The sequence below is a fragment of the Pipistrellus hanaki genome, assembly GCF_964339955.1.
Source record: "Pipistrellus hanaki genome assembly, chromosome: 16".
Taxonomy (NCBI): Eukaryota; Metazoa; Chordata; class Mammalia; order Chiroptera; family Vespertilionidae; genus Pipistrellus; species Pipistrellus hanaki.
In genome coordinates, this window is record NC_140518.1 from 27133037 (window position 1) to 27158301 (window position 25265).

Consider the following 25265-nt stretch of genomic DNA (forward strand, 5'->3'; position numbering starts at 1 on the left):
GATAGATCCTCCCTTCAACTGTATCACCTGCCACAGAGGGTTCCCTTCTGAGATCAAGAACTTGATTTAAGAGCCCAAGAGGGGCCTTTATTTCCCTTGCCCGTCCCCCTTGCCCCCCACCCCCTAAGAGATTTCTAAGTGAAGTGCCCCCACGTGGCTTCTTGATAAATCTGCCTTGACCTCGAGTGCAGACGCCTTCTAGCAGAAAGTTAATTGCCTCTGATATCTCGGTGGGCAGGTTTCCCTGCTGTGTGTGTTTACAGCTCTCAACGCGTTGTCTCTCTAACACAGGCCTTATTTACTGCCTGCCGGGTACCTGGGACAGAGGGCCAGCGGCAACCGCCACAGCCTGTGGTTGGAGAAGGGGTTAGTCAGTCACATTTCCCCAAGATTCATTCTTGATCAAAACTGGCTGGGACACGTCCACCAGCCCTCCTGTCTCTGCTCCCTTTCCGTCCTCAGTTAAAAACGGCACAGCCAGGTGGATTGGGCGCACGGCGAGTCTGCTGAAAAGGGAATATAATCCCACAATAACGTGACACCCCTGCTTTCCTTCTCGAGAAAAGGGATTCACGGCGCCCAGTGATTCAGCCACCCCCAGGGAGCCCTCCCCACATCACGGGCTCCGCTTCATTAGCATGAAAACAATCAGACCAAACGCAGGGTTCGGCTGGGCTGGGAGTCAGACACCTGAGTAATATTTAGGTCACCGCTGCCGGGGCAGGGCTGAAAAATGGTTCGTGCCCTGATTAGACGGTTACGTATTTGTTTTAAATGACTGTCACGGGAAGGTCCCGGACCTGCAGGCTTTCCGCTTTTTTATTTTGGGCACAGAGAGATTCTATGAGCAGGGTGGAAGCCATCTGAAGTGGGCTGGCTCAAACAACCCCTGTGTCCGGCCTACAGGGCGTCAGCATCAGCATTTCGGCTGGGACTTACGCTGCTCTTTTCTGCTCTTGGGGAAACTGAGGAGCCTTTTCTTGAGGAAGTGATAGTACATCTGACTATCACATTTTATTTTTAAAAGTGAGTAGTGAACGCACCTGGTGTGCTATCCACAGGCGCAGGCTACCTACAGGGAAAGCACGTTTTCCTTCGGCCCTCTCCTCCGGCCTCCCCGTTCCCCTCCCTACACGCAGTCCAGTCCCACTTCCCGGGCATCAGTCCATGTTTCCCTGTGTGAACATGGTCTGCAGATCCAGTGCACTCACACACACACACACACACACACACACACACACGCACACACCTAAACATGAGGGGCTGTGGCTCTGAAGCGAAAACCTTGGCTTCATTCGTCTTAAACACGTGCCTCTCATTTCGACGTTGGAGCGACAGCGACGGGACTATGGTTTTTACGGAGGAGGAGGCTGCAGAGCCACTGGCTCATGACGGTCACCAGAGTGGTCCAAGGTTTCTGGCTGTTGATGTGTTTTATCATTTAAACATTAAGCGTGGCCTTCAGAATATGGAAGAGGTTCGTTTTAAGATACACCATTAAACCAAATGTCTAACTGTGCTAGACAGAATTGGTGTCTAGACAATGTTACATTTTATTTTTTAAATAGAATGAGACCATCGCATACCCCTTTGTATAGACATGCGAATACGAATGGCACAAATCTTTCTTTTTTTCCAAGGAAGAGGGCACCAGCTAGAATAGGGGTGTCGAACTCAATCAGAGAAGGGGCCAAAATCTAAAATCCAGCCTAAATCGCCAGCCGAATGGTTTACTGAACAGTCATAAACTGACAATGTCATAAACTGACAGCGGAGTGCAGTGATGACAGCGTGGTGCGGGCCACATTGCAAGGCCTGGTGGCCTGGATTTGGCCCGCGGGCCTTGTGTTTGACACATGTGAGCTAGAACATTCTTTTTCTTTCTTTTTTTAAAAAAAAATATATTTTATTGATTTTTACAAAGAGGAAGGGAGAGAGACAGAGAGCTAGAAATGTCAATGAGAGAGAAACATCGACCAGCTGCCTCTTGCACACCCCCTACTGGGGATGTGCCCGCAACCAACGTACATGCCCTTGACCGGAATCGAACCCGGGACCTTTCAGTCCGCAGACCGACGCTCTACCACTGAGCCAAACCGGTTTCGGCAGCTAGCACATTCTAAACCAGTGCCGTCAGAGCTGCTAGGCTGCCCAGGGCAAAGCTGCAGAGCGGGTTGGGGCTTGGAGGGGTCACTATTGTGGCCCCAGCACCCTTCACTGCCAGGGCATGGCGAATGCTACCAGCAGCACATATGCTCACACAGCACCCCCACCCCCGTGAAAAGAGTTCAAGGCCCGGAGGCCTGGGAACTCTGGTCTGGGGCAGCAATCCCACCTGGATGAGGCGCTGCTGTGGGCGAGGCTCCCCCGCCCGGATGAGGTGAGTGTCCAGGACTGACAGCTCCCTGTCGCTCTGGGGCAGCGGCGGTGGGCGAGGCGGGCAGCACCGCCAGCCCGGGGTGACGGAGCCAGAGCGACTGACAGCTCGGGGCGGAGCACCAGAGGAGGGAAGAACAGCAGTTCCTGCTCTCTTAATTCTCTTTTTAAAATACTGGTTTCAAGGAAGGCATTATGGGGCCCAAGAATGACAAGTGGGTGGGACCTCCCTGACAGGGCAGGTGTGGGAATCCTCGCCCAGGGCTGGGGCCAGCTCGCCGGGGCTTCTGGGCACCTGGACCTCGGGCGGGCAGCTTGGGGAGGGCCGCTGCCCTGGGGGACCCAGCCGGGGCGACAAAGGCGAGGAGGGCGGGTGGAGAGAACCAAGGAGACAAAGAGAATGTGCACCCGCGCGGGGTGGGCTGCGGCGGGGGAGGCGGCGCCGGCGGAGGGAGCAGCGGCTTTTAGCGCCGCCGCTCCGGGGTCGCCATGGCAACGCGGCATTAGCGATTCCATCTGACATTAAATGCCTCCGCCGCACCGGCCCGCGGGGTGCTGCGGGAGGAGGGAGAAGGGGGTGACGGCGGGTGGAAAATGGGCTCACACACACGCGTGCCCACCGCGGGGCCGGGCCGGACTGGCTCCTGGAAGACCCTGGTTTTCCCAGCATCGCTCCTAGTGCCCCCTCCGCCCTCCCCCCTCCCAGCTGTCTCCTCCTTCTAGAGAAGGCGATGATTGGGCGTCCTGATGAGCTCCCGGGTTGCTGAGAGAGAAGGGGGATAGGGATTCGGATCAGCTGAGGGCATCTGACTAGTTTATAAGACAAAACCGTAAAGACATGGAGTACTCGGGGAACTAGCCTTTGTTTCTTTTAGAATTAGGGCTCTATATCATCCAGAAACGGTTAAAGGGAAACGGAGGGGAAGGGCTACCCCCACAGGCATGTGGGACAGGATTAGTGGGAACCCCGGAGACAGGCTGCATGAACCCCGCTGCAGGAGGTTGCCCCTTGTGACAATTTTCCTGCTCAGATTCCTGCTCCAGAAAAAGAAAATCAATCTGTGCACCTTCCCCCCCCCCCGCCCTTTTTTTTGTGCTTAAAGCCCAACGCTGTGGTATTATCACCCACATGGTACTCTAGCACAAGCAGGGAAATGCTGGTGAAACTGCTCTCCTCACTCATCTGTAGCTGCTGCGCTGATGCATGCGCCACATCCCGCCTCTGCAGAGAGCCTTCCCAGGCTGCTGAGTGCAATCCGGACGGAGCCCAGCAGCATCCTATTAGCACAGATGCCTCGCTGTGAGGCCCAACAAGGCTGGGGAAGTGTGTGAAAACTCGGAGAACAGCCAAAGGTGGGCATGCACACACGCCTTTGTACCCCACAGGCGGCAGAGCCTCCCCTTTGTGACACATCCCGTGCGGGTCTGCGGCGTCATGTTCCCAAGAACACAGAGGCCCGTTGATGAATAACAGGCGTGTGACAGGGTGGTGTGGGCTGGCTCTCGCCTGTGCCGCTCTCCGCTGCTGTGGAGAGCTGCGGGATTCCCAGAAATCCGAGGGGGTCCCATGTGTGCCCCCACTGCTGTTTCTGGACCCGAAGAACTGGGCCTTTCTCTCTAGACCGTCCCTAGTGCTCTGGGAGGACCGGGGACACCGCTCTGGTATGTCAGGATTCCTTTCAACCAGGCCTCGCCTCAGCCAGGGACAGAACAACTAGGAACAAAAAATACTACATGCCAACTGCTATCGGTCCTGCACCCAGATTCTCCCCTGCCCGTATTCCAAGTTCATCTTCCTTGTCGGTGGAAAGGCAGGGGGTGGGGGATGAGTAGGGAATGGCAGCAGCAGCACGAAGACACTGAGAACACGGGGGCAGGGAATCAGCCCCTTCCATCAGCAAAGCACTTTCTTCCCATAGGCTCCCCGAAAAGACCGAACCTCAATTCGGGAAGCTTAGAATTCCAGAACCGAGACCGAGTGCTGCTTCACGTGGGGGGACATCTAACACACCCTGGCGAGAAGACCGTCCACTTCTTTCCCAAGCACCTCCTTAGGGACAGATGGCCGTGCCTCCCTCCAGTATTAGTGCACCCTGACACCGGAGAAGTCCTTCCAACACCATGACAACCAGCCCACTCCCTAGAAACACACCCAAAATAGGGCTGAGAAGGCCCAGCGACGCACATCGCTCTGGAGCCTAAAACGAGTGTTGTGAGGGTGAGCCTTAGAGCAGCCCTCCTCAGAGGCTGTGTGTGGTACACACCCCCAAATGCCCACGCCATCACCAACAAACTGAAAAGGAGGCGGGGGCAGTGAGAGGAGGAGGGTTTTCAGGGGCTCATAGACGTTGCTCCTGTATCAGTACCCAGAGCCTTAAGGAATATTTATATGCAGAAACTAGAGGAATTAACGACCAGTAATTTCAAATGATTGGGGAAAACATTAATTTGCTGAGATATGGTTCATGGAACCATCACGGGCCAACCTGGATGCTCCACATCTCAGCTCCCTGAGATATTCCAAACTGTCACGTCTAATCAAACGTACATGTCCTCCAGGAGCAAACAGATTTATGTCCTGTGGTTATAGGAAAAATTATTAATAACTAAAAATGATAAAAGTACCAAGTAAATTATCGTCACTCCCACTCCCATCCTGAGGCCATCATCTCCTGGTCATGAGCAGAAACCGCTGAACTTAGAAAGCTTTAGACCAAGTTGGGTCCCTGTGGTCAGACGAATTAAAAGAGTGGTCGGCAAACTTCGGCTCTCGAGCCACAGTTTGCTGCTTTATTGAATAATGAGTTTGCCGACCACTGTCATATACTACCCTTTACCTCTTTGCACACAATATGCCACAACTGCCTAATCCTCACAGCTTCCAACCACACGATAACATTTAGTCTAGCAATGAGCCACAGTTTGCCGACCACTGAGTTAAAACATTCTAATGCTTGGAAGGGATGCTTGGTGAACGTCATAGGAAGACTACGTTCCCAAACACACAGCAGAGTCCTGAAGGAAAGGGAGATGGAGCCAGTAACTTGTGATGCTCAGGTCGGGAGGGACAGGTGGGATGACCTAGTACAAAGGGGGTGGGGGTAAGAAACTAAGGGGTGGTATGAGGTCACTGGTGATAGGGAGACCAATAAAAACCTGCAGGGAAAGAGGTCCCAAAGTCAAGACCAATTTATGCTACACTTTTGAGGCCAGCTCTGCCTGTGCATTAAAAAAAAAAAAAATTGCTGAAACTGGTTTGGCTCAGTGGATAGAGCATTGGCCTGTGGACTCAAGGGTCCTGGTTCGATTCTGGTCAGGGGCATATACCTTAGTTGCGGGCACATCCTCAGTAGGGGGTGTGCAAGAGGCAGCTCGATGATTCTCTCTCATTGATGTTTCTAACTCTCTATCCTTCTCTTCCTCTCTGTAAAAAATCAATAAAATATAATAAAAAAATTAATATATTGTATTTTAGGGAGAAGGGGAGAGAGAAACAGCAATGATGAGAGAGAATCACTGATTAGCTGCCTCCTGCATACCCCACACTGGGGATCGAGCCCGCAACCTGGACACGTGCCCTGACCGGGAATTGAACCGTGACCTCCTGGTTCATAGGTTGATCCTGGGTTGCCTGTGCATTCCTGTCCCCCAGCTTCTTAGTTAACAGTGCCCTCGTCTACCACATCCCTGCCTACAGACAAGAAAGATGCCTAGCGACAAGGGGGAGGGAGGGCTGGCCCGAGGGCCTGCTAGTGGCCGGGAAGAGAATGAAGGAAAAGCGATGGGAGGGAAAGGAAGATGCTCAGCACAGGAGTGGACCTTCCTTCCAGCCCTACACTTTCTCTGCCAGATAAGGAACTGGGCCGGAGGGGGTTGTGAACTGTGCAGGATCACTTAGGCAGCCAGTGGGGGAAGCGAAACTCTCGCCTCAGCTTCGGGTTTCCGGTTCAGCGTCCATTCATCTAGTTCATGAGGGGAAGGGAGAGGGAAGAAGAACCGAATGCCACCAAGAACGAGAGAGCAAAATGCAAATGAGAAACAGAAGCGTCTTCCACAGGAAGCGCAGAAGATTGTAAACCAGCCCGGTAAGTCCAAGCGGTCTGCTGTGACCCAACGAGACACTGAGACAGGGCTGCCCCAAGCGCGCCACTTTTGGAGCGAGACCAGGAGGCCGGCGAGGGCGAACCCTGACTTCTCCACCGGCAGGCGGTACACCTCTCTGAGCCTCAGTTTCCTCAGTCGTGGAACGTGAGCAACAGCTGCCACCCACAGATTTTGTGGAGATTAAAAAAAAAAAAGGCCCCAGAGCAGAGAGCTGTGCCAGCAGAGTGCGTGGAGCTCCGGTGCGATGTGAGCGTGTGCGATGCGGACAATGACTGCAGAGCTCCCAGCGCCAGAGACGCATGGACTACCTCTTACCAGGAAGATGCAGGGGAGATGCTGCTGATGCTTTTCTAAGTGTGGAAAAGCACATCTGTTTTCTTTGGCACGAAATGAGTGTGTGTATATATATCTTTTTGAATTTCCCATCATGAAAAAACAAAACAAAACACACACACATCCTTTTGCTTTTGTCTCTGGTGGGGCATGCTTCCTTCTGACGCAAATTTACTTTTCTTCTCGGTGAGAAAGTCCCCGCCTCAGTTTCACAACTAAAAAAAGGGTCGCTTCTCAGCAGAGCGTCACAAACGCTTCAGCTCAGGCATAGGACGGAAACAATGAAGTTTCTTATTTCTAACTTTTTTTCCTTGAGAAATCAATTGCACTTAGATGATAGCGAGATTAGGGATTCTCAGTCTGAGAGTTCAGGTGCCAACATGCTTTTTCCCCCTCCCTTTCACTATCTGTAAAATGGGTACCCACGCGAGGCTCAATCAGTATGAATGGGGAACGGCAGGCTCCTGGTGCTGTTTCGTCGGCCCCTCAGGTAACAGTCATCTGACCACTGATCCAGTGGCTGTAAGACACCCCCCTGTCCCAACGTCCCCCAGGTGGGTCTCTGAGGCCACCTCACTCAGGGACCCTGCTTCTGAGGAGTTCTACATTCGTGGCTATTTTTAGCCTCATTTACTTTAGCTGCTTCCAATGCCCTCACCACGTGGTCGGCAGCTGTGGGAAGCAGCTGCGGTGGTTTGATTTCCAGTCAGTAGCACTTGATATTTCTTGTCAGGCAATTTCTAAAATTCCTTGTGTTTTTTTTTCAGGTGATCTCAAGCACCTTTTTCCTCTCCCCCCGAATCTAAGGGGTAACCTCGGAGCTGTGCATCAGAGAGCCTGCTCCTGGGTGGGGAGGAAGCCAGCACCCTGCTAGAAAGGAAGATGTATTTCAACATCCAGGACCCACATTTCTCAGGCCCAGACCCGCCAAGGGTCTGCTATCAGAACTCTCAGAGACAGTGTGGTGGGCTCTGGTCTGGACAGCTTCCCGAAGGCCCTCCCCCTAGCTCTCCAGTCTGAGTAAGGAGCCCGCTCTCTGTCTCCTGGGAAAAAGCAGAGAGGAGGAGGGGGCCTGCTGGCTGCTGGGGACCCACCTTCAGTGACAACGGCTGAAAGGTACAGGAAATGGTTACTCAGCCAGGGCACGACTGGATGGGGCCCAGGCCACCCATGCTCCCCTGCCATCCTTTCTGTCCACACGCTTCCCTGTCTGTCTCTCTAGGGCAGGGGTGGGGAACATTCATTCATTCATTCACTCATCCATTCATCCATTTCTACCCAGAGCCATTTGGATATTTATAACATCATTTGAGGGTCATACAAAATTATCAACTTAAAAAAAAATTAGCTTATGCCTTAACCGGTTTGACTCAGTGGATGGAGCGTTGGCCTGCAGACTGAAGAGTCCCAGGTTTGATTCTGGTCAAGGGCACGTACCTTGGTTTCGGGCACATCTCTAGTAGGAGGTGTGCAGGCAGCTGATCGATGTTTCTCTCTCATCGATGTTTCTAACTCTCTATCCCTCTCCCTTCCTCTCTGTAAAAAATCAATAAATGTATTAAAAAAAATTAGCTTGCTCTATTTGGTCAAATGTTTAATGAACTCAACCCGATTGGGTTTTGGCAGGGCCAGACCCAATGGTTTTGTAGGCCTGATATGGCCCTCGGGCCACACGTTCCCCACCCCCGCTCTAGGCCATTCGGCTGTTAAGTCTCTTGGTTCATCCGCATACACCCACCTACCACCGTGCTGTCATCTTCAGGCCTTTTTCATGCAGTTCCCACCTGGAAGACTCTTGGTCCCTTTTCCAGACCCACTGCTGTTTGTCATTTGAGTCTCAACAGCGACATTACTTTCAGGAGCCTTTGATCCCCTGAGGCAGGTTAACTGTCCCCTGGATGCACTTAACACAGCGGATTGTAATCGCCTACTTGCTCACCCCGTCCCCCGCTGGACTGGAAACTCCTGGGTCGGGTCTGGGTCTTATTCACCATTCATTGCCTCCCTGTTTCCTGGCTCAGTGTCTGCCCCAGCACACAGTAGGTGCTTTGTGAATATTTGTTGAACAATGTTCCAGACCCACTAAGAACTCTCTCCATGTGTTGTTTTGTTTTTGCCTCCTTTATAGTCTTTCCCCCCCCTCCTATATCAAACTCTTTTCCTCCGAATCATCTCCAGACTTCCTATTTTATCATAAAATCTATTCAAGCAAAGTCCTTTGTTACAAGTTTGAAAAGAATCCTCTTCAATTGTGCACGTAGGTATGAAGATGCGGCACTGCAGACTCCCAGACGGTGTCTGTGTCTGAGATAAATACAAAAATGACAAGGGAAAATTCCAGCTGGGTCACTGAAAAGCACCGGGACTGTTCATCTGTAGCCTGGTCATTCTTCTTCATGTAGCAGCTTTTTTTTTGTGGGTGGCTAAGTTTGGACCCCTGTTTTCAAGGCCTGGTTATTCTTGACAGGGAGAAAGCATAGGTTTCCAACCAAGAAAAAGCTCCCATTGACCATCTGGAACTGTTTTTCCTTTCCTTTCAAGAGAATTCTTCTTACAGTGGAGAGGAAATTTTCAATCACATGCCATTTCCACTAATGTCCCTTCACCCCACCCCACCTTCTGCTGGAAGCAGATAGGAACTAATGCCAAGAGCGGCCATTATCAGCAGCGCCACACAGCCCCTCTGCTGGTCTCTGCAACCGCTTCTCATTCTCTGCACAATGGGTGTCTCTCCCCAGCCTCGTCATCAAGTGGTCGCTCTGGCAGTGGCGTCCATGGTGTGTAGGATAACAACACAGGCCTCTCATAACTGCGACACCGTATTTGGCACAGGATTCACCTCTTTGCCCAGCGGCACCTGAGGCCGTGCCCGGTGCTGCCCAATCCATCCTGGATGCTGGTGGTGGCCGACCACAGCAGGGAGGGTCCGTGTGTGCCCCGGGGGGTGTGCGCAGGGATGAAGGGTAACTGTGTGTTGAGTCCATGGAGAGAGACCCTGCCAGGCATAGCGGACTCTACACCAAAGACCTGCTCTCTGTCCTCATGGCTTTTACGTCCTGGAGAGAGCCCGACAGACAGGCAGAGACAAGGCGATTCCTGTCCTAGTCAGAGCTAAGCAAAAGCAGCACCGCTTGATTCTTGCAGCAATGGAATTGGTGCACTCAGATCGACCCTGCATACGGCTCACACCTCTCCTGTCCCACCGGCAATGGTTTGTAGAAATGGTAGCCTGATCAGAGGGGTCGGACCTCCTCTGCCAGCTGGAGAGCTGGTGGTAAGACACCACGGACCCTGTTGCCACTACAGGTGGCCGGAAGCCAGAAGGTAGAAATCACAAGCACAGATGCAGGAAGTTGACAGGGAGAGGAACCAACCCTGACCTAGAATGTGGGGGCAGGTGTGTGGGAATTACAGGGAGGGTAGTAGGCTGAATAACGGCCCCACAAATTCCTGGAACCTGATACGGCGGGGAAAAAAGGGACGCTGTGGATGTGCCTGCACAGGCTCGGGCCATGGGGAGATGATGCCGGATGGTCCAAGTGGACCACGGATGCAACCACAGGCGTCCTTTCCGAGAGAGGCGGAGGGGACCGGACACAGAGGAGAAGGCAGTGTGATCACAGAGGCAGAGACTGGCGTGATGTGACGACCAGCCTAGGAGAGCTGGCAGCCCCCAGAAGCTCGAGGCCACGCGGAGCACAGTCTCCCCTGGAGCCTCCAGAAGGAGCACCGTCCTGCCAACCCTTTGGCCTTGGGCCAGAACGCAATCAGTGGTACTGACTCTGGACTGCTGGCCTTCAGAACGGAGAAACATTCCTGTGGTCTCTGCCACCACGTTCACGGTAATGTGTCACAGAAGCCATGGGGCGCGAACACAGACAGGGACGTGTGCCCTTTGATGAGACTTGTGATTGGGTTCCAACAAGCCTTAGATGGTAGGACCCATAAGAGAGAAGAGCAAATGGCTCACAGTACTATTTCGAGCAGGTTCAGCGAGTACGAAATTCTGAATACACACACACACACACACACCCCTCCTGGATTGGAATCATTAACAGTTCTTATCTAGCTTTGCAGTGCTGGATCACCTCTGAGAGAAACTCACGGTGAACCGGAACGGGTACTGGTGAAGTGAGGAAAAGAACCATGAGATAAGCTCCCCAGCTCAGTCAGGGCGGCTCCGGGAGGCATCGTGGTCGCACAGTGGAGACAACGATGGGAGCAGCAGAAGGTAAGCAGTCGCTGAGCGAGGGGCGAATGGCCTGGACAGGGGGGTGAGGAGCATGCCCGTCAGACCTGGGGAAGGACCTTTTACAGCTTGAAGCTGCTCCCCGAGGAAGGGCACGAGAACCCTTCCTAAGGAACAAATGCTGTCTTCCTGGGTGTCTGACTCATTTGTAGAAAGAGGAACGTAGGGACCTTGAACTACAAGGTGCGCTGCATGGATGTGGTCAGGACAGGGTGCTGCCTTTTGCTTGCAGCCCGGCTTCAGGCCTAGGATGCTCACGTGTTTCTATGGTCTCTCAGATGGAAAAGGAGCTGGAAAAGGGGCCGGGAGGTGAGAACCCCCGGCGAGCGAGACGAGCAAGAGAAGGACGCGCCTCGCAGCCTTGGCAGCGGTCCACGGGGCGCTCCGGAGACGAGGCGGATCCCTGTGGGCGAGGCCTTGTGCTGACATCCAGCCTGAAACCTAGACAGGGGCCACACAGTCTTCCCGGGGCGCCTGCTGTGTCTACCTCAAGCAACCGCGTCCCAAACGCTGCATCCATGACAGGGCGGCATCACTCACTGACGCTCATGTACCCACAGCACGGAGGGAGTGTCACGGGGGTTGGCAGTGAAAGCAGATGGCACAGTCTCAGTTCTCCAGCGAGAAACAAAGAGCGACGCCCAAACCAAGACCAAAATGACACACACAGGTGACAGGAATCTAAGGCAGCGACACCCAGAGGACCTGGCAAAGGAGCGAGGATCTGCGTTCCTGACGTCCCCAGCGAGGCTGTGTCTATGGCCTTGGGGAAGCCACAGAGCCTGTGGATGTGCCTCCACCTGTGAAATAAGTTTACTGCAATCACAGGACTCAGATGATTGTGAGGATTAAATGCGATTACGTGAGGGCACTTTTAAAAGTCAAACAAGGATAGCTCAAAATACAGTGTACAGCCAAAACCAAAATATATTAAATATATATATTGTTAAATATATATATTTAATATATTTAATAAAATATATTAAAAATACAATGTACAGCATAAGGAAATATAAATAAAATTGCAGGGAGGAAGGATAGAAAAAATATAGCCTGTTAGTCTAATTCCAAGAATATAATTTGTTGTGACTCATGAGGATATGCTAGGATAATAATGAGAGTGATTGTTCAAGAGGAGAGAACATCTTGATACTGAGCACAGTCTATGTTGGTGTTGCCTGCCCCCTTCTTCTTCTTTTTAAAAAATATATTTTATTGATTTCTTACAGAGAAGAAGGGAGAAGGATAGAGAGTTAGAAACATCGATGAGATAGAAGCATCGATCAGCTGCCTCCTGCACACCCCCTACTGGGGATGTCCCTGCAACCAATGTACATGCCTTTGACCGGAATCGAACCTGGGACCCTTCAGTCCCCAGACCGATGCTCTATCCACTGAACCAAACTGGTTTCGGCTGCCTGCCCCCTTCTTCAGTGCTCTGCGGTCAGTCCGTTTGGAGAGCGGATCCACCCCCCTCCAACCACGGCCCCTGCTGCCCATCAAAGGGCCACACTCCCACACTCAGGGACAGGCATGGCATCTGGACCCTGTTCCCTGGCCTTTGAGCTTTAGCCTGGATGGAGGGCATGTGAGCGAATCAGAGCTTGTCCTTGGGATCCATCGGTTTTGAAGTACGAAAGGTTTCTCTCTTCTCCAGGTTGCTATCCCGGCACAATGCGAGCCTGGAGCTGCCCGGGGGCGATTTTCCCAGCGCAGAGCCTGGAGCAGGCTGATCGGGGAAGTGGAGAAGAGAGCGGGGCTGGGGGAAGAAAGTGGGTCTTGATTCTGATCAAATCCTTGGTTCTAGCCCGTAAGTCTCCGGCGTCCTACAACTCCGAGCTCCTTCCAGGACATTCAGTTTTGGGTTTAAGCGGGTCATTTCATCTGAAAGAGTTCTGATCAGACAGTAAGCTCACTCTGCAACGCTGAACCACCTTGAGGAAGGCAAATAAGAATGTTGTTGGGCCGGAACCAGTTTGGCTCAGTGCATTGAAGGGTCCCAGGTTCGATTCCGGTCCGGGACATGTGCCTTGGTTGCGGGCACATCCCCAGTGGGGGGTGTGCAGGAGGCAGCTGATAGATGTTTCTAACTATCCCTCTCTCTTCCTCTCTGTAAAAAAATCAATAAAATATATATTTTTAAAAGAAGAATGTTGTTGAAAAAACGCTCTACAAAGGCCATTGTTTTTCCTTAAAAACAAAATAAAACCAACAGCAACACAAATCAAAACAACAACAACAAAGGGTGGGGACCAGCTCAGAACTTAGAAACTCAGTTTCCTAAGCCTGGCCCCGCAGAACCCACCACTGCACTGCTCGCTCAGCAAGGCCCTGGACATACATGACGAGGGCGTGCAGAGATGGTCTGGCTAGATCACCCCAACACCTTACAGGCATGATCAGCCAGGAAAGTGAAGTCCAAATACACGCAGACAATAATGCTGGAACACGGAGACGTAACAGGGAAGCCTCTGAAGGACAAAGCGCCAGATGTCTTTCCTAATTTGTTTACCGAGCAGCAACAACCCAGTCTTAATGGGAATCGCATGAGGGTACCGTCTCAGAGGCCACTGCCCTTTGAGCGGAAATTTGGTCGTATTGGCTGCAAATCACAGTACCAAGCGGCTGACCCACGGGCTCCTGCAAGAGGAGAGCAGCTCAGGCCCTGGAATGCCCCGTCCCGGTTCTGATGTGGGGACCGAGGATGCCACCGGCCACGCCCGTGGTGAGTGGGGAGAAGCCGGAGACAGAGGAATGATAGAAATGCACATCCTTCTGTGATTCCTCTGATCTCCGTCTCCCAGCCAGAGAGGATCTGCCTTCTTCTGAGCCTCCCCACAAGCTTACATCTGTGACAGATGGCGCCTACGCCGTCACACGAATCCAGAAATCGAGAGACCGTGGCAGGAGAAACGGTGTCAGGCCGGCATCTCATGGTGGCCTGTGGCCTTCCGAGAGGTTCCCATAAGCGGGGCGTCCGGATTAAGCTGAGAAGCACACGTGGGGAATCTTAAAAGCTGCTGAGAGCTGGCGTCAGGTAGGCAGCTCACTGAGAACCTGACGCAGGTGTCAGGAGTGCCAAGAGGGGGATGCACCCGTTTTGCTGCAGGAGAGCCGAAGCCCTCCGCTCCCAGTGCTGGCTGAACAGCCATCCCATGTAGCTTTCTCTACACCAAGGTGTTCTTGCTGAGAGGTTACAAAATGAATGAGACGTAGCCGCTTTAAGAAGCCAGACTTTGTTACTGCACCCGGCTTCCCGGGTTTTCAAAGGCACAGAGTCAGTCCGTCGTCGGCTATTTGCCTTGGTTTTTGTTCCCTGACCTCCCTGGTGGCTGTAGAACACACTCTGTGGTACAGCATGTTCTGTCTTCCTACTTTGGTTTTTAAACCTCACCCCAGGATACTCATTCTACTGATTTTTTTAAAGAGAGAGTAGACGGGAAGGAGGGGGCACGGAGGGGGGAGAGGGGGAGATACACATCGATTGGTTGTCTCCTGCGTGTACCCCAATTGGGACCGGGGATGGAACCTGCAACCGAGGTTTGTGGCCTTGACCAAAAACCGAACCGGAGACCCTTCGTCCTGCAGGCCGATGCTGTAACCACTGAGAAAACCAGCCCAGCGCTTGTCTTCCTACTTTTTAATCATCTTCTTGTCCCTTCCTCTTCCTTCCACCTCCATAACTTCAGGAACTTCCTACCTGCTGGTAACTAACTCCGTATCTCCAGTCCACTCGAACCCCAAACCTTAGATTCAGACCACCCCGGCACATCTCCGCTTGGCTGGGAGGCAGCTGGGGGTGCTGTCCAGCCCCGCCTCGGCCAGAAGCCTGCAGGTCCTCCCTGAGCGGCCTTTCCTCTCCCTCGATGCAGCATCCATCAGCAAGTCCTGTGGTTTTCCCTGTAAATCTCTTCATCCTTTCATCCTCACTGCCACCTCACTCTTCACTGCATCTCCCCTCAACGGCTGCTAACAGCGACCTCTGGTTTCCCCGCCCCCCGCCCCCACTCTTCAAGCTGAGCTAGAAAGACCTTAGTAAAAGGTAAATACATAAGTTACAAATCTGGTCTCCAGTTTAAAACCCTCCTTGAGTTCCTACTGCCCTGGGGGCTGGTGTGTGCGTGTGTGTGTGTGTGTGTGTGTGTGTGTGTGAGACCAAATGCTTGCTGGCGCCTCTGTGATCTGCTCCCCTGCTCCGGTTCCTGCCCCTCCCTCCCTCCCTTCCTCCCTCCCTCCCTCCCTCCCTCCCGGGCTTCCTGCCCACCCCTCCAGTGAGCGCAGGTCTCCATGCGCCACGCTTCCTGCTACCCTGGCTTTCACAACCGCTTTTCCGTGTGCTACTCGGGGTTTCCCCCGCCCCTATTTGGAGTTCATGCCAAGGAAGTAATGGGAAGCGCCAACAAAGATGGATCACAGGATGCTCATCACGGCACAAATTATAATAAAAAAATTAAAAACTTCCAAAATGTCCAGCAAACATTTTTTTTGATTTAAGAATGTTTTTAAACATATCTTTATGACAAACATTTCTAAGTTAGTTACGTTAGTTAATCCTCACCAGAGGATATTTCTTTCATTGCTTTTCCAGAGAAAGCAGGAGGGAGGTGGGGAGAGAGAAAGAGAAACTCGGATATGAGAGAGATACACTGATTGGTTGCCTCCCGCACGGGTCCTGGTGGAACCTGCAACCCAGGTACATGCCTACAACCCTTCGGCGGATGGACTGACGTTCTAACCACTCAACCACACTGGCCAGGGTCAACAAACTTACTTTTCAAAAGACAGCATGCAGGTGTGTATTATATTCGAGGAGAAAACCAAGAAGGTATCAAGCGTCTTTCCATCACGTCACAGATACTAAAGTAGGAAATTCACTTATTTCTGCATGACAAAGTTCCAGGGGATTTTAATTTTTTTTCTTTTGACTTTTCTATGTTTTTTAAAAATTTCCCCATGAGCATGCAATCATGATTTTCATAATTAGGAAAAAACAACAACAGCCAATACTTAATTTTTTTTTTTTTTTTTTTTTTTTTTTTTAAGAGGACCGTCCCTGGGCAAGGTAACACAGGGCTGATGTGAACAGGGAAGAGCCCATTTCTCGGGGAGCACTGCTTGGTAGGGAAGGTTTCAATGCTTAACGGGTGTGACATCAAAGCTCGCCAGGGCGTCCGGAGAGAATCTGTGGCCACGGGTGAGGGCGACAGCTGAAGAGGGTGGTGGTGGTGGGGTTTCCTGCGGATGCTCCACTAACATGCTCCAGGGCTAATGTTAACTCCTCATTTTTGGGATGTGTTTTCACTCCCGACTAAATCCTCCCTCCTTTCTCTCCTCGGCTCCTCCGTGGATGTGGGCACATGTTTTTGTCTTGTTCAACCAGCTTGGGGGGGGGGGAGGGGTTGGGGGAGAGGGAGGGAGGGAGGGTTGGGGAGGCATAAGAAGAAATGGAGTCGAGTGAATGAAATACAGTTAATTTTCACCCCCCACCCCCAGCTGCTGCACGTCACTCAGCAGGGAACAGCAGGTGTCACCCTGCCAGTCCGGGGGCCTGAGAGAGTGGAAAGTGAGCACACAAAGGTTTTGTTCTCCAGAAAAATGAAAATCACGCAGCTAAGCCCGTACAGCTGTATCCAGTGGCCATTTGGGCTACATTAGTCTTTGCACAGTAATAGGAGACAGGCGCCTGAGAATTTTACTATGTGTGTGTGTGTGTGTGTGTGTGTGTGTGTGTGTGTGTGTTGGGCGGGGGAGGGGAGTTTGCCCCTGGAGGGAGGTTGCCCCCTGAACAGAGCACAGATGCCCCTTCCGTTAAAGGTTCTTTTCTCTCTTAATTAAATTTGGAGTTCAATCCATAAGCAGCGTTAGAAGGGTATACTTTTGGGAAAACAAGATCACACTTGAAGCCTACACAAAAAGGTCCTTTTAAAGCACAAAACTGGAAATACAGCTTCTTTTGCTCATTTAAGTATGATGGCTGATGAAGTTTTCACTTTAAACTCTGACCCAGCACATAGCATTTGTTGCAAAGCATATATTAAAATAAGCAAATAATTGAAAAACATACTTTTTCAAACAAAGATTTCAACCCTGGCCTGGCAGCTCAGTTGGTTGGAGCATTGTCCTATACACCAAAAGTATTTTGGGTTCAATTCCTGGTCAGGGCACAAGTGTAGGTTGAGGGTTCAAAGCCTTGATTGGGGCGCATATGAGGAAGCCAATCGATGTTTCTGTCTCTCCCCCCGGCCCCTTTCCTACCTGCCTAAAACCAACAAAACATATCCTTGGGTGAGAACTGAAAAAATGTTTCAGTCTCTCTGAAGAGAAACAATAGAATTCGTGCACAGGTGGGGTCCCTCTAGGTGGCCTGTAGGGATCGGGCCCAAACCTGTAGTCCAATGCTGCCTGCAGCTCCTACCTGCCATCCCACTCATCCCAGCCCCATTGTGCCTGCCATGGGCTGGCACCCGATCAGCCCTGACCAAGAGAGGCTTGTGCTGCTGCAGCAGTGCTCACCAGCCATGAATCCTGCGTCTGGTGCTCTCCCAAGGCGAGTGGCCTGTGGAATTGGGCTAAAACCAGCTCTCCGACATCCCCTTGGGGGTCCAGAGGGTGCAGGCCAGGGAGAGTGACCCCACTGGTTCACGAATGGTCCAGGGAGGGACCACGGGAGGGCTTCAGAGCATGTCCAGCTCATCTCACTCAGTCCTGATCCGTCAGACCCCAGCAGCAAGCATCTGCCCCCAGTGGTCGGTGCATGTCACAGCAACTGGTCGTCCAGTTGACTGTCTTCCCTTGGTGGTCAGTGCACGTCATAGCGAGCAGTTGGCCTTAGCATACCATTAGCATATTATGCTTTGATTAGTTGTTCAGTTGTTCTGCCATTTGGTCTATTTGCATGTTACCTTTTTATTATATAGGAGGATTGATAGAAATCACAGGAACAATTAGGTAATATCTTTGAAGATCGCAATGTCTTCCCTACAGAAACAAGACTAGCAATCTGTGGTAGAAGGACACATTTCTCTCTCACATTTAACTCTATTCTTGAGGAGAGTGTCGGTACTCAAAGTCATGAGGCAGAACACAGTGAGAAAGAGACCAGGGATCAGGAAAGAGTTATGGTCCCAGGGCTACAGACGCTGATTCTGTTAGTTCCCAGGTCTAGAAGAAAGCGAGCCAGCGAGAAATCACGAGTCATCACTGGATGAGGGAAAACAAAAGAAGATCAGCTATTACAGCTGGATAAAGTGAGTGGATTCTTATTGGTTCAGATATTAAAATGACCCATTAACATGGCTGTTTGGGTTAAATGAGTGATGAGGCTTATGTGCTGACTGCATTTCCTTGATTTTCAAATGGCTTGTTCTAAAGGGAATGCCAACTGATTAGAACCACACTAGAATTACTAATTCTCAGAATCACATGTAAGATGGGGGAAAAAAACGAGAGTATGAATAATAAAAATAGTAGGCAGTATGTATTTCATCCTCAGGTTTGAACTGTTTCTTGGAATCAGATCTGGGTCTGATCTGTAGACTTTCCCACTTGACACCCTCAAACACTGGCAGCATTCCAGCAATTGTTACCGACTCCTTGAAGCTTCATTGCCCAGGGTTTCATTTTGGTGGTTTAAAAAAAAGTCCCATGAATTGCATCCTTTCACAGTTAGAAATCGAAGGGGGGTGTGTGTGTCTCACTTCTTGTCAGCAGGAAGTGGAGGTTGGGAAGGATTCTATTTTTGAGGTTGAAAAGCCACCTTTGACCCAGAAATGTGCGGCTGCATGAAAGACATTTCTCTGTTCTGTCTTAGTCCATTCACCCAAGGAATGGAGAGACACACACGGGTGCAACTTAGCAGCCCGGGGTTCCTCCTGGGGTCCTGAGACAATCCCCATTAGCCGCACCTCAAGAATTTTAGATTTTCAGGCGTTTAAATTATCTTGTGTGACCCATGCATGTCCACAGTCACTTTAAATTTAGATTATTCAAAACCTTTCAAATTGAAATCTTGATTGTATTCTAAGATAATGAGGGTCTGAATTTTATTCTTCTGGACCAGGGGATGGGAAACTAAGGCCTGAATCAGGTGGAGTGTGCTCGGGGAAAGCAGGAGGAGTGAGCTCGCTTGAACCTGGAGGTCTGTGGGGAGCTGGAAGAACTTCCTGAGGATGCGAGGGAAACAGCGAGGCTTCCGTCGTTGGGTCTAGAAGAACGGAATCCATCAGGGCAAAAACTCCGTCTGGCAGAGGCACAAGACGCTCCCAATACTTCTAGCAGCTGGAATGAAATGCAGTTGCTTCCCTGTGGTTTGAAAAAAAGCAGTGTTCTTGACTTTCCCAGCTGAACCCAGGGGCAGAGTCATCTCCCATGACGGGGAATGAAAGTCATTAAGCGCAAATGGCACGGCCATTTTCACGTGCTGCTTTCGGTACATGTGCCTCGCCGTCATTCGCCATCGCTGGAGGCCTGGCCCTTGTCCAAGGCTTTGTCAGGGACCATGACACAGAGGTTACTGTGCCGTCTGGGTTATACGCGGTGCTCAGTGGACAGGCTGGGGTTTATCCTTTCTGAGCTCACCTAACTCCTTCTGCTGTTAGTCCCAAGTCGAAGATGCTTTGGGGGGCAGCCCAGCTTCTGTTTACGTTGGACAATCAGTACACACACTGATGTGTTTTCCAATGGCCAGCGTTATCGATGTGCTACCTTAGTATTTGTGAAATTTGCTATTTTTAATAAAGGGATTTTTTTTTTTAAAGTAACCAGTAAATCATCAATAATGAAAGAAACGAACAATAATTGGGAGGGAGAGACTACAGGCAGCTACATAAACCATCATCCCTTATAGTCAAAGGTCAATAGATAATGTCCAAAGCAGTAGCAGAAGCATGCTGTTCATTTATTTTTTCATTATAAACTTTCCCCGTTTGATTTAAAAAATATATAAATATATATTGATTTCAGAGAGGGAGAGAGAGGAAGAGAGAGATGAAACAGCAATAACAAGGAAGAATCATTGATTGGCTGCCCACTGCATGCTCCCTATTGGGGGTCAAGCCCACAACCCAGGCATGTGCCCTGACCGGGAATCGAACCTGGAAAACCTGGTTCATAGGTCCATGCTCAACCACAGAGCCACACCAGCCAGGTTCCACTATTTGATTTTGAAAAACAAATTGCCATACACTTGGTGGCTGAAAGCAACAGAAACTTATTTTCTTACAGCTCTGGATGCCAGAGTCTGAAATCAAGATGTTGCAAAGGCCACATTCCTCCAGACTCAGAGGCTCTTGGGTGCCTCGCTGCTTCCAGAGTCTGATGGTGCATTCCTCCACGCTCTCCCTCCACCATCTTCTGTGTGTCAAACCACCCTTTGCCTTTCCCTGTCCTCTAAGGGCATGTGTGGTGGTCTTGAGGATTCACCTGGATAATCCAGAAGAATCTCCTAATTACAAGAACCTTAATTTAATTATTTCCACAAAGACCTTTTCTCCAAATAAGTAGCATTCAGTGGATTTGGGGAATTAGAACATGGACATGCCTTTGGGTGCCATTATCAGCCTACCCATGCATTAGTTTGATTAAAAAAAAACACACAACACCACAAAAAACAAATCTTAAGTCATTCTACAATTTGAAGTCCTTCAGTACCTACCCATAAGTTCTAGGATCAAGTTCAAATGATCTCTAAACCGAAGCACAAGAAACAAACAAACAAACAAACAAAAAAATGGAATAGATACACTGAACTTCAAGATTAAAAACTTGTTTCTTTCTGCCCCAGGATAAGGCTCGGGAAATGTCTGTCTATGCCACCATTTCTTCTCCAAGATTAAAAACTTTTGGACTTCCAAGAACACCATCAAGAACGTGAAAAGCCAAGCTACAGAACAGGAGACATTTTTGCAAATCATATATCTGATAACTTAGAACTCAGTAAGAAGAGCACAACACAATTAAGAAAACTGGCAGAGGATCGAAATAGGCATTTTGGAAGGAAGATATAAAAATAGCCAATAAACACATGACAAGATGCTCTACACCGTTCATCATCAGGGAGCTAAAAACCAAAACCGCAATGAGATATCACTGCATACCAACTGGGATGACTGTACTAAAAAAGGCAAATCACATTTATTAGCAAGGAACAGAGAAACTGGAAAATAATCTGGCAGCCCTTCAAAGAATTAAACACGGAGTTACCATAAGAGCCGGCAATTTCACTGCTAAAAATATACCCAAGAAGAATGAAAACAAGTCCACATAGAAACTTATACATGAATGCTCACTGTAGCATTACTCGTAATAGCCCAACCCAAATGTTCATCAGCTGACAAAGAGATAAACAAAATGCTGCATGAACCCACATAACGGAATATCATTTGGGAGTGAAAAGGGATGAATTATGGATACCTACTACAACTTAGATGAACCTTGAGAATACTGAGCTAAGTGAGAGAAGCCAGTCACAGAGGACCACATATGATATGATTCCATTATGTGAATTGTCCAGAATAGGCACATCTATAGTGACAGAAAGTAGATTAGTTGAGGAATTTAAAGGGAACGGCGGTGGTGGGGTGACTGCCAAAGGGTATGAGGTTTTCATTTGGGGTGATGAAAACCTATGTTCTAGGTTGCTTATGGTGATGATCACACAACTCTGAATGTACTAAAACCAATGACTGGTAGGCTTTACATGCGTGGATTGTATGGTATGTGAATTACCTATAATAATAAAAGTGTAATATGCTAATTAGACCAGACGTCCTTCTGGACGAAGCTGGGGCTGCGAGGGAAGCCTGGGTCCCGGGTGCCAGAGGGAAGCTGGTGCCGGCAGCTGGGAGAAGGCAGGCTTGCTCTCTCATGAATTTCGTGCATCGGGCCTCTAGTATTCCGATAAAGCTCTTTATCACAGATTAGAGGCCTGGTATATGAAATTCATGCAAGAGTAGGCCTTTGCAGCTGCAGCAGCGGCCTCAATCCCCCCTCACAGCCTCAGCGGTTGCTTCAATCCTGAGGCTGCAGCCCCAGCTTTGTCCGTAAGGTTGTCCGGACGGCTGTTCGGTCGATTTGTATATTACACTTTTATTATTATAGATAATCTATATTTTTTAAAAAATATTTTAATGATTTAAAAATATATTTTTATTGATTTCAGAGAGGAAGAGAAAGGAAGAGAGCTAGATGAGAGAGAATCATTGATCAGCTGCCTCCTGCATGCCCTCCCACCCCCTACTGGGAATTGAGCCCGCTACCTGGGCATGTGCCGTTGGCCGGAATCAAACCCAGGATCCTTCAGTCAGATCCACGGAGCCAAACCAGCTAGGGCTAATCAGAGGGTCTGTGGCCCAGTTTCAGTTCTGAGGGAACACGCAGATGGATGAGAGAATACGTGCATGTCACAGGCTTAGCAGGGTCCTAGCAGGTGGCAGATCCCTGCACGTGGGCAACACTGCTCTCACCTGCCTGGCATCTGAAGGCACTTGGCCCCTGCCTATTGGTCCCTTGTCATCACTTTAGCCCTCTGTCAGGGCAGTCTCCTCTGCACCCCTCCCACCTCACAGGCAGCAGTACTCAACGCCAGAGTGCCCTGAACCAGCTTCAGCACATCTGTTTTTACCAGAGGACACTCTTTCTCCCCTGCCTTCAGCCTGGCTCATTCCCCTTCCTGCCCCCTTCTGGGTTTCCTGAGCTCTATCTCTTCCAGGACGCTTCTCCTGGCTCTGAAGACCGTCCAGCCCTTCCCACCGGGCCGCTGTTCCTCCTGGGAGCTCCCACAGCAGCCTGCTCACTCCTATCCCAGCACTTACCACTCCCGATGGCATCTGCCTGCCTGCCTCACGTGTTACGCATCTTTATATAAAGATGCCTAGCAGAGGGGCAAAGAGTAAGAAATGCACCTCCTACATAATCGCTGGCTCTACAGAGAAGAATTCCGGTGGTGTCAGCAGTAGAGTAACATTTCCCCAGGGAAAAGAAAAGGTTTTTCCTCTTGGATCCAGACTAAAGCACTTCCATGTTTCCCTGGCCCCGGCGCCTGGCAGGTGGCTCTGGTCCTTCCCTTCCCTGTGTGCGTGAGTGCGTGTGCAGACCTGCCCGCTGCCTGCTTCCCGCCGCGGTGACGCAGGTCAAGCCCTGCTTCAGTGGTGGCCCCGTCTGTTTATTAACACTTTACTGACGCACAGGTTCAGATGCGCGTGCTTGGCGGGAAGGGGCGGCTAAGGAGCAAAGGCAGCATGAGGGTCACGCCTGGCAGCGATTGGAAAATGCATTTGCAGGCCCTGTGGGAGGTGATGCTCAGAGAAAGCCAGCAGTGTGAGCGCGAGAGGGAACGGCTGCTTTCTAAATGCGCCCCTGATCCTAAGCTCAGTGATCGACCCAGGGAAACGCCCTGTGACCCTCAGAGGTCGGGAGTGTCCTAACCCAGGGTATCCAAGCCTGGGTGGCAGGACTTGGGAGCCAGTGAGCTCCACTCTAGTGATTACTTACAATCCATGTTTGTCTGCGAACCAGGGGAGAGTGATTTTAAAGATAAAGCCTGCCTCGCTGCATCACTCCAGGTGCCTTGGCTACATCTTGATAGATTATCCTGCTTATAGAAAAGCAGTGAGGGTTTGCATACTTTTTATAGAACACTGGCCATTAAAAAAAATACTATCCAAAATGTACACATAACTTAATTAAATGATTTTTTTTATTCTGCAACTTAAAAAATTTATTTATTTTTGTTAATCCTTATCTGAGGATATTTCCCCATTTTTAGAGATGGTGGGAGGGAGCGAGTCAGAAAGAGAGAAACATCGATGTGAGAGAGACACTCTAATTGGTTGTCTCCCCACGCCCCGACCAGGGCCAGGGATCGAGCCTGTAACAAGGTATGTGCCCTTGCCTGGAATTGAACCTAGGACCCTTGAGTCCGAGGGCTGATGCTCTATCCACTGAGCCAAACTGGCGAGGGCTACTTTGCAATTTCTGAATATTCCAAAGCTATCCCTATACATCTGTAGAAATAAATCTATTTTTCCCCCTAAGTTCTTTAACAACCACAAATAATCTTACACAAACAGAATTTTATATATATATATATATATATATATATATATATATATATATATATTTTTTTTTTTTTTTTGGTTCAGTCTTCTTTTTCCTTTTCAGTGATACATTTAAAAAATTTATATTTTGGAGTTTATATCCCAACATGAGGACGACTGAATAGGGAAAAATTTCATTATTAGCCACATTGTGGGCAGTGCTCTTAGTAAATACTAGCAACCTTTCTCTTGTCTTGTCCCCAGTGCATTTTACTGATGAGGGTTAGAAAAACAAAGGCAGGCAGCTTCACGGGTCCCAGGAAAACACGCCAGATGGCAATTCTCAAAGTCAGTACATTCACATGTAGAAAATGAGACTCAATGACATATTCTTCAGAGGCTTCCTAGCATCAGCAATTACGTTCCTTCCCTTTATTAAGACCGAAAAAGAACAACTCTGGCACGTGCCCATGCCCTGCCCCCAACCCCGACCTTCTACACATATGTGTCTATATACACGCTGACATATACAGGGTGGGTCAAAAGTAGGTTTACAGTTGTTCCTATGGAAAATAACACAATAATAAATAATAAAACAAGAAAACCTGTGTTTCACATACAACCATAAACCTAAGTTTGCCCCATCCTATATAAATGCGTATGCAAATTAGCCAAATTTCCTACATTATTAGTTGATGTGGTAAAATATTAGACAGGGGAGAGAAATGAACACTTGGAGCTCTCTGTGATTTTTCCTTCTCTGAGTAGGAACCCTCTCTTCCTTGTCAGTGAGCACAGACCTGGCCCACCTGCGTTAAGGCACCTGCATGGGGTCAGCGGAGGGGGCAAGGAATGTGCCAAAGTTGTTCTTCACGGTCCCCCTCTTTCCTGACCTCTCCTCCCCAGAACCTGCCCCTCTCCTTAAGCACACTGGACAGTGATGTGGGTGGAGGAGCCAGAGGGAACGGAGCTGAAATCCCAACTCAGCCGCTTACTAGCCATGGCCGCTGGTGGCAAGGGACAAGCATCTCTGGGTCTCAGTTTCCTCATCTGGAAAATGGGAGGAATTCCACCCCACTTCCTACTCATGAGCCGCTCTGAAGAACTGCCTCTCTTCTGCCCCTGTCTGGCCCCTAGGTCACTGATCAGACTATGGCTCTATTACTCTG

The 25265-nt window shown here is 50.1% G+C and overlaps 1 protein-coding gene across 3 annotated transcripts in view; it reads right to left on the reverse strand.

Annotated features, from left to right (window-relative positions):
• The window catches only part of MYO1D (myosin ID), a 259333-nt gene that overhangs the window by 18921 nt on the left and 215147 nt on the right, over positions 1-25265 (reverse strand). The gene's annotated exons all lie outside the window — the stretch shown is intronic.